General features: G+C 42.8%; 1 protein-coding gene across 1 annotated transcript in view; it reads right to left on the bottom strand.

The window, feature by feature from the left end:
• Positions 1-13,550, bottom strand: part of GAB2 (GRB2 associated binding protein 2) — a 169,268-nt gene that overhangs the window by 41,382 nt on the left and 114,336 nt on the right. The gene's annotated exons all lie outside the window — the stretch shown is intronic.

Here is a 13,550-nt window from a genome sequence, read left to right on the forward strand (position 1 = left end):
AGATCTGATCACAAAGGCTGAGCAGACCCATTACTTTGTTGTGAGTTTATAAGGTTATTCATATTTGCATGGCAAGTAAACATTTGCTAGATCAAAGTACTAAAGACTAACATAAATAATTCCTCAAGTTCAAAAATGTAAGTTTCCTAGTGTTTATAAAAACTATAAAGCAGAGGAAGAAAAAAGGGGAGATAGAGACAGGCAGTAACATGAGATCCCATGAGGCCTCTCTGGCACTATGATTCCCCATCCTCCTCCCAAGGAAGACTGTAAGAACACCATCTCAGAGCTTGGGAGAGCCAAGTCAGAACACCCTGACCTTGCTGCATATGGTCTCGCTGTATACATTAGCAGAAATTGATTCTGTGAAGGGCACAGAGGAAAGAGAGAGTGGCTGTGGCATAGTGGCAGGGCACAGTCCCTAGTCACACATCCTTATATTTATAGACCCTTCTTTGCTCTGGGGCATCTCATTTTAGAGATGCAAATGCCTTGCTTCCATAAGGCCTCCAGTTAGAATTAATCATGCCTTCCTCTAAACCTTTTATAGTACTTAATTTTGCCATTTATTTTATTAATAGTTGGGAATTCAAAAATCTGTCATGAAATGAGACTGTGAGCTGTTAGAAGTCAGGATCTAGACCATCTCTTTCTCTCTGCCGGTGTTTAGCACAGTATTCTATGCCTAGTAAATGTTTGGATTAGAAGAAGAAGGTGTTCAATAAACACACTAGGGAAGTAAATCTTGTTGGAATTTTCCTACCTGGGTCGGAAGAATGAACAACTAACTCCAGGATCCAAATGTAAACTGTTCTTTAGGATAGAAGTTTTTATCACTTAGTGAGGTTTTCTGGGTTGTGTATGTTTCTGTTTTTGGACAGCAAGTTCATATTTAGCCATGCACTGTCCTGTTCATTTGAGAGATACCAGGTTACAAGCTTTGTTTACACCTACTGTACACCTCAGTTGTGGCAGACCCCCTGCTCCTTTGTGAGGGCCTTGGGTTGGTCTCCCTCAAGGGTTCATATTTGAAATGATGCACTCTTGTCACTTCCTTATGGTCAGAAGCACTTACTGCAGGTGCTACTGAGCTACAGGCCATCCTGAAAGGGTGGATCTTGTTCTTGCTCTGTGAGCTTACATTGCAGTTGGAAAGAACAAATTTATATTCAGGACAGTACTTAAGCCTTCCTCCAAGGCACTTTGGGAACCCATTAGTATCCTAATCCATCTAGTGGGTACCATAGGTCCACATGTTAATGATGCGTTTGACCCTTACAACCTTTCCACAAAGATATAAAAAATATATCCCTATATTTTTTAGCTAACCAACTTTATAAGAGGTAAGCTTTCACCTCCTCCTTTCACAGCAACTCTCACTAAGAGACAACTGGCAATTGGTGTAAAACACAAGCATCAGACATTATAGTCATAGGAGCTTATCAAGAATCATTATCAGTGGCAATAAACAACACTGTACCTTAAACTGATCTAGTCTTGATGGTGAGGCTGGGATTCAGAGAGCTCCAGCTTTGCCTACAGAATTAGGAAATCTGCTGAATTAACTTTGGCTTCAGGAGAGGCAGCGTGGTACTGGGAAGAGAACAATCACAGCTTACTAGCCGTGAAACTTAGGGATGGTATTTGAATTCAGGACTCCTAATTTGTAAAATAGCTACCTGTAGACTTGGTCTAGGGAATAGGAAATGCCAAAGTCCCTGCACACAGGTGTTCCATAAATGGTGGTTGTTCCTCAGCCCTTCACTGTTTTGGGGGATGGGGGGCAACCTGGTGTAGAAGGAGATCTTCAACTCTGTATTTTTTTTTTTTTTTTTTTGGAGACAGAGTCTTGCTTTGTTGCCCAGGCTACTAGAGTGAGTGCTGTGGCATCAGCCTAGCTCACAGCAACCTCAAACTCCTGGGCTCAAGTAATCCTGCTGCCTCAGCCTCCCAAGTAGCTGGGACTACAGGCATGCGCCACCATGCCCGGCTAATTTTTTGTATATATATTAGTTGGCCAATTAATTTCTTTCTATTTATATTAGAGACGGGGTCTCGCTCTTGCTCAGGCTGGTTTCGAACTCCTGATCTTGAGCAATCCGCCCACCTCGGCCTCCCAGAGTGCTAGGATTACAGGCGTGAGCCACCGCGCCTGGCCTTCAACTGTGTATTCACAGACCTTTAGGGTTTGACTGAAGCAAGGATTTGCCCCAGAGAGTGCAAACAGGGTCAACTGGCCTTTGTGTGGTTAACAGAGGACTGCAGGGACAGAAATGCTGGCAGGGCCGAATGTGCAGCTGGTTGCTCTTTCTCAGACCCTGCCTCCAGTCCTACAGTCCCAGTAATATCCTGGCTTCATATCTGTAGCTTTCATATTCATGTTCCATTTTTACATTTTGATGCCTCAGCATCTCTAGGCATTTTTATCGGCGTCCAAAAGCGAGAGTTGTCTTTTTACCACCACTAGGAGGGCCAACACACTAAAACCATAGGTACTGAATACTGCCTACCTAGTACAGTATCTGAGGAGGCCTGCCAAGGAATATTAGACTAGAACAGGGACTGGCAAACAACAGTCCATGAATCAAATCTGGTCTGTTTTTATAAATAAAGTTTTATTGGAACACAGCTATACCTATGCATTTACATATTTTTTTTTTTTTTTTTTTTTTTTGAGACAGAGTCTCGCTTGTTGCCCAGGCTAGAGTGAGTGCCGTGGCATCAGCCTAGCTCACAGCAACCTCAAACTCCTGGGCTCAAGCAATCCTTCTGCCTCAGCCTCCCGAGTAGCTGGGACTACAGGCATGCGCCACCATGCCCGGCTAATTTTATATATATATATTAACTGGCCAATTAATTTGTTTCTATTTATAGTAGAGACGGGGTCTCGCTCTTGCTCAGGCTGGTTTCGAACTCCTGACCTCGAGCAATCCGCCCGCCTCGGCCTCCCAAGAGCTAGGATTACAGGCTTGAGCCACCGCGCCCGGCCTACATATTATTTATGGCTGCTTATATACTATAACAGCAAAGCTGAGTAGTTGCAACAGAGAACATATGGATGGGAAAGCCTAAAATATTTACTATTTGTCCTGTAGAAAAAGTTTGCCAACCCCTAGACTACAAGTTCTCCCTCTGGTTTGCATAATAATGCCCTCTTATAAAATATTAGCATCTAATTTAAGTTCACCACTAAAGAGATACATATAAACTAAAACCAAAACTAATGAATCCCACATGTATGCTTTGAAATAAGAGAAAAAAGGACAAGATAAGCCAGTTTGGAGACTCCATTAGTATTCATAACATACTTGGGCACAAACAACATGCTAGTTGCTACTCAGTATACAGAATTAAAAGATTTAAGAGACTAACATGGTAAACTTGTACCAACAGGCTTGAAGAAAATCACCAGATTGTTCTTTTTGATCCTTAATCATCTATTCTTTTTTCATATCACAGAAGGACAGATCTGGAAATAACCCAAGGGATCACTTAGTTTAATGCTTCACTGATAGGAAACCTAAGGCCCTGAGAGTTACCAGTGACTGAGTGCCCAGCAGGCCTGGACAAGGATGGCGTTCTCTTGTCAGTGTTTTTTCTGATAATATATCTAATTGCAGGAACAATAAACATAAGTTGTGAGTATACTTTTCTACTTCTAAGGAAAATGAAAAGAGCGTTTACCTAATAATCTTCATAGTTCCATAAAGTTCTCTAAAAAGTACATTATGACTGAATTATTATTGACATGTTCTTTTGATAAACAGTAATGTTTTCATATGTGTATACAGTATTTATTAATTTGCTTTGATGTCAATACAAACAAAGCTTGCCAAGATTATGATGGAGAATGGACTGAATCTATAGATCAATTTGGGGAGAATTGAAATATTAACAGTATTGAGTCTTCTCCACCAACACAGTCTCTTTCTCCAATTACTGGGTCTTTAACTTATCCCAGTAATTTTTTTTTTTTTTTTTTTTTTTTTGAGACAGAGTCTCACTTTGTTGTCCAGGCTAGAGTGAGTGCCGTGGCGTCAGCCTAGCTCACAGCAACCTCAAACTCCTGGGCTCGAGTGATCCTTCTGCCTCAGCCTCCCGAGTAGCTGGGACTACAGGCATGCGCCACTATGCCCGGCTAATTTTTTTTATATATATATTAGTTGGCCAATTAATTTCTTTCTGTTTATAGTAGAGACGGGGTCTCGCTCTTGCTCAGGCTGGTTTTGAACTCCTGACCTTGAGCAATCCGCCCGCCTCGGCCTCCCAAGAGCTAGGATTACAGGCGTGAGCCACAGCGCCCGGCCCCCAGTAATATTTTGTGTATAGAGATATAGCATGCTTTTTGTTAAACTGATTCCTAAGTATTTTAACTTCTGACACAATTATAAAAGGAAGTTTTTAAAAAATTATTTTCCAATTTTAGGTTGCTCTCAAAAACTTTGACATTTCTTGGCCAGGCGTGGTGGCTCACGCCTGTAATCCTAGCTCTCTGGGAGGCCGAGGCAGGCGGATTGCCCAAGATCAGGAGTTCGAAACCAGCCTGAGCAAGAGTGAGACCCTGTCTCTACTATAAATAGAAAGAAATTAATTGGCCAACTAATATATATACAAAAAATTAGCCGGGCATGGTGGCGCATGCCTGTAGTCCCAACTACTTGGAAGGCTGAGGCAGCAGGATTGCTTGAGCCCAGGAGTTTGAGGTTGCTGTGAGACAGGCTGACGCCACTGCACTCACTCTAGCCTGGGCAACAAAGCAAGACTCTGTCTCAAAAAAAAAAAAAAAAAAAAAAAAGTTTGACATTTCCAACAACCTGAAAAGCTGGCGAGGCAGTGATCTTTACAATTTTATTTAACATCTGAAGAGACTGACATTCAGGGAAATTAAATGACTTACTTAATGGTATAGAGTTCTTAGGAAATACCCAAGCCAGGACTCAAACCCAAGTCTTTTTCACACCAAGTTGAGGGTTCCTTCCATTAGGTAGTTCAATGTGAGGCATAGAAGGTAGAGGAGAAATTAGAAAGTACTACACAGGCATCCAGTGGAATTAGAGACAAAACTATTATCATAAGACTTATAAAGAAAACCAAAGCCCAGAGAAGCCTTTTCTGACAACCTGGTCCTGACCTAAATGGCTTTGTAGCCATTCCTTACCATATTACCTACCATGTCTTATTTTCACCAAAGAACTTACTGCCACCATTTAAACATTGTTTTTGATCTGTCTCTTCCCACTCTCCTTTAAAAGTCTGAACCATGGACCGGGCGCGGTGGCTCATGCCTGTAATCCTAGCTCTTGGGAGGCCGAGGCGGGCGGATTGCTCAAGGTCAGGAGTTCAAAACCAGCCTGAGTAAGAGCGAGACCCCGTCTCTACTATAAATAGAAAGAAATTAATTGGCCAACTGATATATATATATAAAAAAAAAAAAAAAAAGTCTGAACCACACATGTCCTGTTCACTCCTGATGCCTCAGTGTGGTGGCCACAAAAACATGGCTCAGCTCACCTGATGTGGGTACACCACTGACAGCTCCAGCTGCTCTGCACGCCCCTGAGCTTCCCATGGAGGCTGCACTTCTCCAACAGCTCTCATTCAGTGACAGGAGCACTAATACAGGCCTGTTCCTGTGAGACATGGGGCTTCTTTAACTGAAGATTGCAGCTTGAGAACTTGCACTCACCTGGCTGGGACTGTTTCAGCGCTATGCTGCAGTCTAATTCTACTTCCAGCCTTCTCTCCTTCATCAGTGTCAGAGCTGCATGCCACTCTGAAGATGCTCCCTGCCTTCTTGGGCTCCCCTCCTTTACTCCTCATGGGTGTTTTACCCAACACATCTCTTGGCATATCTATAATAGACAAACTCTTAGATGTCTGCTTCTAAGAGAAACTAAACTAACACATGCAAGTGTCCATAACAATGCCTGATGAACAAATGATTATACCACCCCCCCTGCTTGGGAAAAAAACAAATGTACCCATCAATGGCCAAGTCCCCCAGCTGGCCTCTCAGCTCTGTTTATAATTATGTGGATTCTAGTGGGCGTGAAAACATCTGTCCTAGATTCAGAGAAAACTGAAGCTATGGTTAGGGCAATGGAGAAAAGCTGCCTTGGGTTGAAATTAAGGCAGCATGAACTCTGTGATGCCCTCTTAAAGGACAGCAGGGACCGCAGCTATGCTGGTAAAGCCAGAGAAGGTCACTATAAAAGAAAATAGATAGCAGTGAGTCTTTGCCAGGTCCTTGTGCACACACTAAGGCCTCTGTACAGCCATTGTGACCGTTTGAGGTAAGAAACTGTATCTAGAAGTTCAGGGTATGGCTTAATAGTTAACCCGGAGCCAAATTGTCTAGGTCTGAATCACAGCTTCTTTACTTACTAGCTGTGCAAACCAGGGAAGTCATTTAATATCTCTGTGCCTCAGTTTCCTTATCTGTAAAATGGGAATAATAATAGGCATTTATCTCATAAGATTATGAGAGTTAAGATCTGCGAAGTGCTCAGAACACTGCCTGGTACACAGTACGTTCTTTGTAAATACCAGCTTTTATTAGTAGTCAGTACATTTATAAAGACAACTTTGTTTTTGAGTACCACAATAACTTAAGTATAATGCACCTCAAATCAGGAAACTCAGCAAGGTTTATTTGGTAACTATGTTAATCATACACAGCAAAAATGTTTTTGAGTTTGAGCAAAACAGAGAAAGGGGTTATTTAGAATATTTTAGCTTTGGGGAAGAAGAGTGGTGTGACAGACATAGTCAAAGAGCTGTTAGGAAGATCACAGAGAAGGTAGCAACAATTTATTAGCCGTAGATTCAACATATATATACATATATTTTGAGACAGGGTCTCACTCTGTGGTCACCCTGGGTAGAGTGCAGTGGCATCATCATAGCTCACTGTAACCTCAAACTCCTGGGCTCAAGTGATCCTTCTGCCTCAATCTTCCAAGTAGCTGGGACTATAGGCACATGCCACCAGGCCGCCTAAGTTTTCTATTTTTTTTTTTTGTAGAGACAAGGTCTTACTCTTATTCATGCTGGTCTCAAACTCCTGGCCTCAAGCAATCCTCCTGCCTTGGCTTCCCAAAGTGCTGGGATTACAGGCGTGAACCACTATGCCCAGCCAAACAGATATTTAATATGTGCTTATTGTGTACCAAACATTATGCTATATGCTTTACATGGATTCTTAATCTTCACAATAATCTTGTGAAGAATGTCTTGCTTCTATTTTACTGATGCAGAGGTTGAGGCTCAGAAAAATAAATTAACTTACCCAAGATCATGTTATAATGGAACTCTTCAATGTTGTGGGTCATGCTCATATGATCCCAAGACCCTATATACTAAATTGCCCTTCTGTGCATACACAAAAGCACTTTATAAATCATACACGGTGACTTTTATGTGATCATCATGAACATCATTTAAAACACTAACTCCAAGTCAAGAAACCTGGGTTTTAATTCTAGCCTGGCCAGTCAGCTGTATGATCTTGAATGAATCAGCTCCCCTTGATTGACCTCTAGATACTGTCATTTGAGGAGTTTGGAACTAAATACTCTCCAAGGACTGTTCAAGATCTCAAATTCTAGAAGTTTCTCATTGTGTGAAATCTATTCCCTTCTGTCTTGGCTGAGTGTTTTGGCTAAGATGATTCACTAGCCATGAGAAGTTGTGTTCAATGATCTCATCCAGAAAAGGGGTGAGGAGGTAGTGAATAAAGGGAAACAATGAACAAGTGATAGATACGTAAAATACACTTAGGTCTCTGGCATAACCCATCCCTTCAGCCCTAGTTAGTATACCATCTATTTTGAATTTTTCTTCAACTTTTGTTTTTCTTTGTACATTATACCATTGCTTCGATATACAAAATTTTGGGTATTTCAGACCCTATCATGTATGAATAAAGTTAGACAAGTTTTTGAAGCTTTTCTCCCCTCTCCACAATAGTGAATTTCTCAAAATGATAGTATTTGGAAATAAGTCAAAATTTTAAAAACAAATTTTATGTAACTATTTACAAAATTATAACCAAATACTGTAACTAAAACATTCATTTGTATATTTACTGGGGCAGATACCATGTGTCTCTGCTAATGTGGCAATAGGTGAATGAGCCATGTTCTCACCCCTGTCTCTCATGCATTTCATCCTTCAACCCCAAACTCTGTGCTCTGACCTTAGTAAACTGTTCCCAGTTCTCTAAGCCCCTGGGAACTTAAATAGCAGCCCAGGGAGAAAGCAAGAGAGATCTGAATTAGCTGAGAGAATCCTGTATGGACCAGGTTTACACTGAGTTGATTAAAACTTCCATTTTTATCACTGGCCAGATGAGGTCTTGATGTTGAAGCTAAATTCAGAAATAATAATAAAAAAGTTTTATTTTCACACTTGAGGTTAACCTCAAATTTTTTATCTGGTAGATATATCTTGGCAAAGATGATTTAACATGATTCTGTTAAAGGCAGGTAAATATTTCTGAAAATTGAGGAGCCAGGACCTAGAACTAGATACAGTGGAGGCAGAGAGTCACTAAGAAGAATTCCAAGGGTGCTGGGCTGAGAAGACATAAACTGAAGAACATAACAAGGCACAGGAGTTCACTGAAAGCAGGTCTGTGTCTTATGCTCTTCTCTAGCCCTTGTCCCTAGAATAGGACGTGGGAAAAGCAGGTTCTCAGTGGTAAGGGTGCTGATGGGGTGAGCACAGAAACAGAAACTGGGGCCTCACCTAGAAATGTGGGCAGAAGAGTCCGAGACGAGGAGGAAGCATGCTCTGAGGAAGCAGAAGCAGATTTTCTTCAGAAATGCAAGCAGACAGGCCACAGAAACTCAGTAGTTTTCCAGTAGGCAGTGGGGCTCCATACACTCGCTTGAGGTGTGGTGAGACTCGGGTTTATGAGAGGGGCTAAATAAAAGCGGGACAGGGTCTGGTCCTGGGTGGGATTTGAGGCTACAGGCAGGTTCACAGGGCAAAGATGGAAGGTCAGGAAAATTAGGCAAGAGCCCAGGGCTGACCCCAGCTAGCTCACATGAACAGGGATGGAACTGAGATGAAGATACAAAGGATCCCAGAGCATTGACTTCATACTGGTGTGCAGGGTGGGCCTGGACTTAATGGTAGAGTTCAGAGGCCTCTGGCCATGAGTACAGAAGCAGAGGCTGGAGACCAGGTGATCCTGATACCAGTATCACCGGTAGATCACTGTTTCCCAGATTCTTCTATTTCATGGACAGGTTGAAACACTGCCTCCTTGCTTATGCATTTGTTTATGCACTTTTAGAAATAGACACATAGGGCTGCCAATTCTTAATGATGTCAAATATGGAAAAACTATGTGTATGACTGTCATTTCACACACAAAAAAACACTTTAACATACATGCACAGACATAAAGAGAATCTCTGAATAAAGGGAAGTTTAAAAATCTGATTATATTTTGTTTTATGAAAACTGACTCCACCTTCCTCATGCTTTTTATTTTGTTGTGCACTGACGAAAATTTTCATAGCTCAGCACTGGTCTGCAGGGCTCTGTTTAGATACATCTGCGGCAGACCAGTATTTTCACGGTGTGTTCCAGCCTTCCCAGGCAACCGCGGGAGAGGAAGAGAATGAGGTAACCCGGCCTAGCAACAGCTTACAGCACTTGACCTCCTCCTGTGCAATATTCAAAGTGGCTCCCTCAGCCTGGTGCAGTGGCTCATGCCCCTAATTCTAGCACTTTGGGAAGCTGAGGTGGGAGGATCACTTGAAGCCATGAGTTCGAGACCAGACTGGGCAACACAGTAAGACCACTGTCTCTACAATCAATCAATCAATCGATCCCTGGGCACAGAGGTGCACACCTGTAGTCCCAGCTACTCAGGAGGCTAAGGCAGGAAAGAGGATTGCTTAAAACCTGGGGGTTCAAGGCTACAACGAACTATGATCACATCACTGCACTCCAGACTGGGCAACGGCAAGAGTTTATCTCTAAAAGAAATAAAATTTGGAAAAAAAAAAGTTGCTCCCGCTCACTTGTGTCATATATTGGTTCCACGTGAGATTTGGTTAAAAATCAATGCTTAAAAAAAGGTTTAAAAATCACTCCTAATTTACTGTTGAAGAAACTGAGATCTACACAGTGAATCAGTCACAAAGCTGAAATTCAGAATCAGGATTTTGATTCTCAATTCAGATCCCAGAGATAGATGACCCCATAGCTACTGATTTTGTAGAGTTCAGAATCCTATTTAGGACTATATGTAACTGGATGTTTAATCATAATCAAGGTCTTCAGATGTCCAAGATGACCTTACCACTTAATACAAAGTTCTTCTTCTACCTCTAGTCCAAAATTAGAGTTAGACTAGGCTTTGGAGTCCAGTCTGGGATGAACTCAACTATCATTTATTACCATTGTTCATGAGGGATAATCAGAAGTACTCAAACAACAACAACAAAAAATGGGGACTCTGAAGAGATGTTTGGGAGCCATCCAAAGCTTCTGGTGTTGAGGAGTTGGGATGAGACACTCCCAACCCTTGCAGTCTGTGGGATTTGGCAGGTAACACTAGACTTTATCTATGCTGGCTGGCTGGGTTGGTGAGGGGGAGTGTCTCGTACAAAAGGGAAAGCAGGAAGAAGGATCAAGGCTTAGAATGAGGAGAATAGGGTCAGGTTTCTCCCTGTCTCCTTTTCCCTTTCCAGAGGGTCTGGACTTCCCTGAAGGTCAGGGCTGGAGCCTGTTCCAGGACAATGCAGAAGGATCTGGGAGGATTTTACAGAGTTCATGTCCCAACTAAAGGGCTACTCTGAGGGGTGACTGTAAACAAAAACAACAAACAAGCAAAAGACTGAGGAGGAAGGCCTGATATTTCGCTGCTTAGAATAATGTTTTTTATTTTTTTTTATTTTTAAGGCATGAGGATTTCAGATCTAGCTGGAAACTGGATGTTTATTTTCCTCTTTGTCTCAGTGGAAAAAAAGGGTGGGTGATTCAGACAGCGGCCTCCGCCTCTGGGCTGGGGCTTGGGTCAGTCTCTACTTTGTTCTTTCCTTCTTAAGAGATGAGTCCCAGCCTGGGGAGAAGCTGCCTCTTACCTCCCACGTTTGCTCCTGGCTTCCAACAACGGCCCCCAGAGGAGTTGAGAGATCTGACCTCAAGCAGAAAAACCAAAGTACAAAAGGTGGGGGAAGGAACAAGGGAGGAAAAGGACCTCCCAGGGATGAGAAGAGAGAGGGTGAGGTCTCTGAGAAAGGCTCCTGCCCAGTTCTCCCACTCGCTTTTTCTCATCATGGGGGAGGCCCAAGGTCATCAGAATGCAGCTGAGTGGACCGCCTGGCCCCACCGCAGCCCTGCTGTCAGAAATCTAGTTGGAGTAAGGAGTCTTGACATTTCAGGCACTATTCATTCTCTCTGGAGAGGAAGGAGCTGTTTGAAGACCCCCCAAAAACATTCCTCCACTGGATGTTGCAGATTTCCCCAAAAGCATTCCTATGGGTATTGCCTGACCGCAGCTGGGACCCAGGACTTAAAATAATTCTGCTGTTGACTTATTTGGGAGACTCAAGGATTACTAGAAGTTTAAATATTTACAAAATATTTAAAGGGGACAGCCTCGCCAAAATTTTAGTGGAGAAAAGGTGGGGAAGAGATAAAGAACCATTGGTTGGCACACTGAGAATTCTTCATTCCATAGACTTAGATATGTTGACTACTGTGAAATTCCTGCCAAAGAGTTCAAGGAGAAGGGAAAAAGCTAAAATTATAGAATATGGAGGAGGCTTTGCCCTTCAAAATCCTTAAGAGTTACAAAGTGAAGCTCTGGTGAGCTAAATTCCCTGACTCTAACTCACAGTAATTTGTTGGATACTCTAAGATACATCATGTTAATCTTGCTAATTTAGCCATCAGAGGTTAATATTAATGTGTTAGACTGCACTTTACTTTCAACATAGTCAGTTCTCAGTGATTTATCAACTGTTTGAGTCTCTCCTTTCTTGCTGGCTCTTTTGTGAGACTTAGAAGCAGCTATAGTAAACGGGTCTGGAGAGAGGGGTCAGGACAAAGCGAGTTAGAGCACACAGCCCCAGAACAGAGTCAAAGGCCCTGGATTCTAGACCCGGCCGCTCTGCTTTCTGGCATTGTCACTTAGTGTCTTTCAACCTTAGTTTCCTCTCTTGTACAACAGGGGTAATACTTGGCAAGCTCCTTTCTATCTCATTTCATTTTCTTACACTCAAGTGAGACCACATAAATGTTTGTGGACTGTACAGTTCTCTAAAAACGCCAGATATTTAAATCATATTCTGTTCATCTTGGTCTTACAGATACAAAAATCATCACTATCACAACCACTACAAAGAAAACAGAAGGTGAGCAGCCACCGATCACACTGTGCACTATACACTCTCCTGGCTTTACCTATGTAACCTCCCAACCACTCTGGGAGGGAGCATCACCTCCATTTTACAGAGGATAAAACCTCGGGGAGGTTAAGTTACTTATTCAACATCACACAGAAAATAAATAGCAAGGCTGAGACGCAAGCACAGCTAGCTGTCTTTCAAGTCTGCATGACAGTGGCCGGGCAGGCCCGGAACAGCTACTGAATAAACGAAGAAGGGGGAGGATAAAAGGGAAAGAGAGAGACATCCTCAGCTTGGAGGATTCAAAAGGGGTGAGGGCTTTCCTCACAGCAGATGACTCCTGAGCGCATGAATAATTCATCGAAGCTGTCTGCTGGGAGCTGTTTCTTTTTGTGTGTGGTACATCTGGTCAGGGACAGCTGCCCAGGACTGGGCCACAAATGCGAAGACCCGGACCCGCCTGCTCATAAACGCAGCTCAGGCAGCTCTCGGCTTCCTCACTCTGAGGGCTGAAGGCTATTTTGACTCCCAGAGGAAGGTGGGGTTCTGTTTGTGCACACGTACACATACACACACACAAACAAAAATAAGCCCTGCACATGTGATGTGAAGTCTTTTTGATATATGTTCTTGGAATTGATTTTCCTCTTGAGCATCACACTCCTGCCTCCTTCTGGAAAGAACTCTCCATCAGGAGATTGCTGCTTCCTCCAACCTTATGTCGATATTCAGACTCAGTTTCACTCCTGGTCTGGTCTTGATCCTGCAGGCTTTATCCTAGACATTTTTGGCTGGAATATGTGAGGACTGGAGGGTGGCAGTGGAAATAAGAATCTGGGGGTGGCAAGAAGTAATAAAAAAAGATAGACTCCATCTGCCACAAACCTCTTCCAGCTGAGAGTAGAAAACAGAAGTTTTTATAGGGTCCCATCATAACTCTTAAAAAAAAAAAAAAAAAAAAAGAAAGAACACAAAGAACAAGGAGTATCTGCTTGAAGGAGGCTCCCCATGTGATGAAACCTGTACAGCAGTGACCCCAGCCTTTTTGGCACTAGGAATCAGTTTCATGGAAGACAATTTTGCCACGGCCCAGGGATAAGAGGGTAGTGCAGAGCTAAGGCAGTGATGCAAGGCCCATTTCCTAACAGGCCATGGACCAGTACCAGGCCGTGGCCTGGG

The sequence above is a fragment of the Microcebus murinus genome, chromosome 4 (genome assembly GCF_040939455.1).
Source record: "Microcebus murinus isolate Inina chromosome 4, M.murinus_Inina_mat1.0, whole genome shotgun sequence".
Taxonomy (NCBI): Eukaryota; Metazoa; Chordata; class Mammalia; order Primates; family Cheirogaleidae; genus Microcebus; species Microcebus murinus.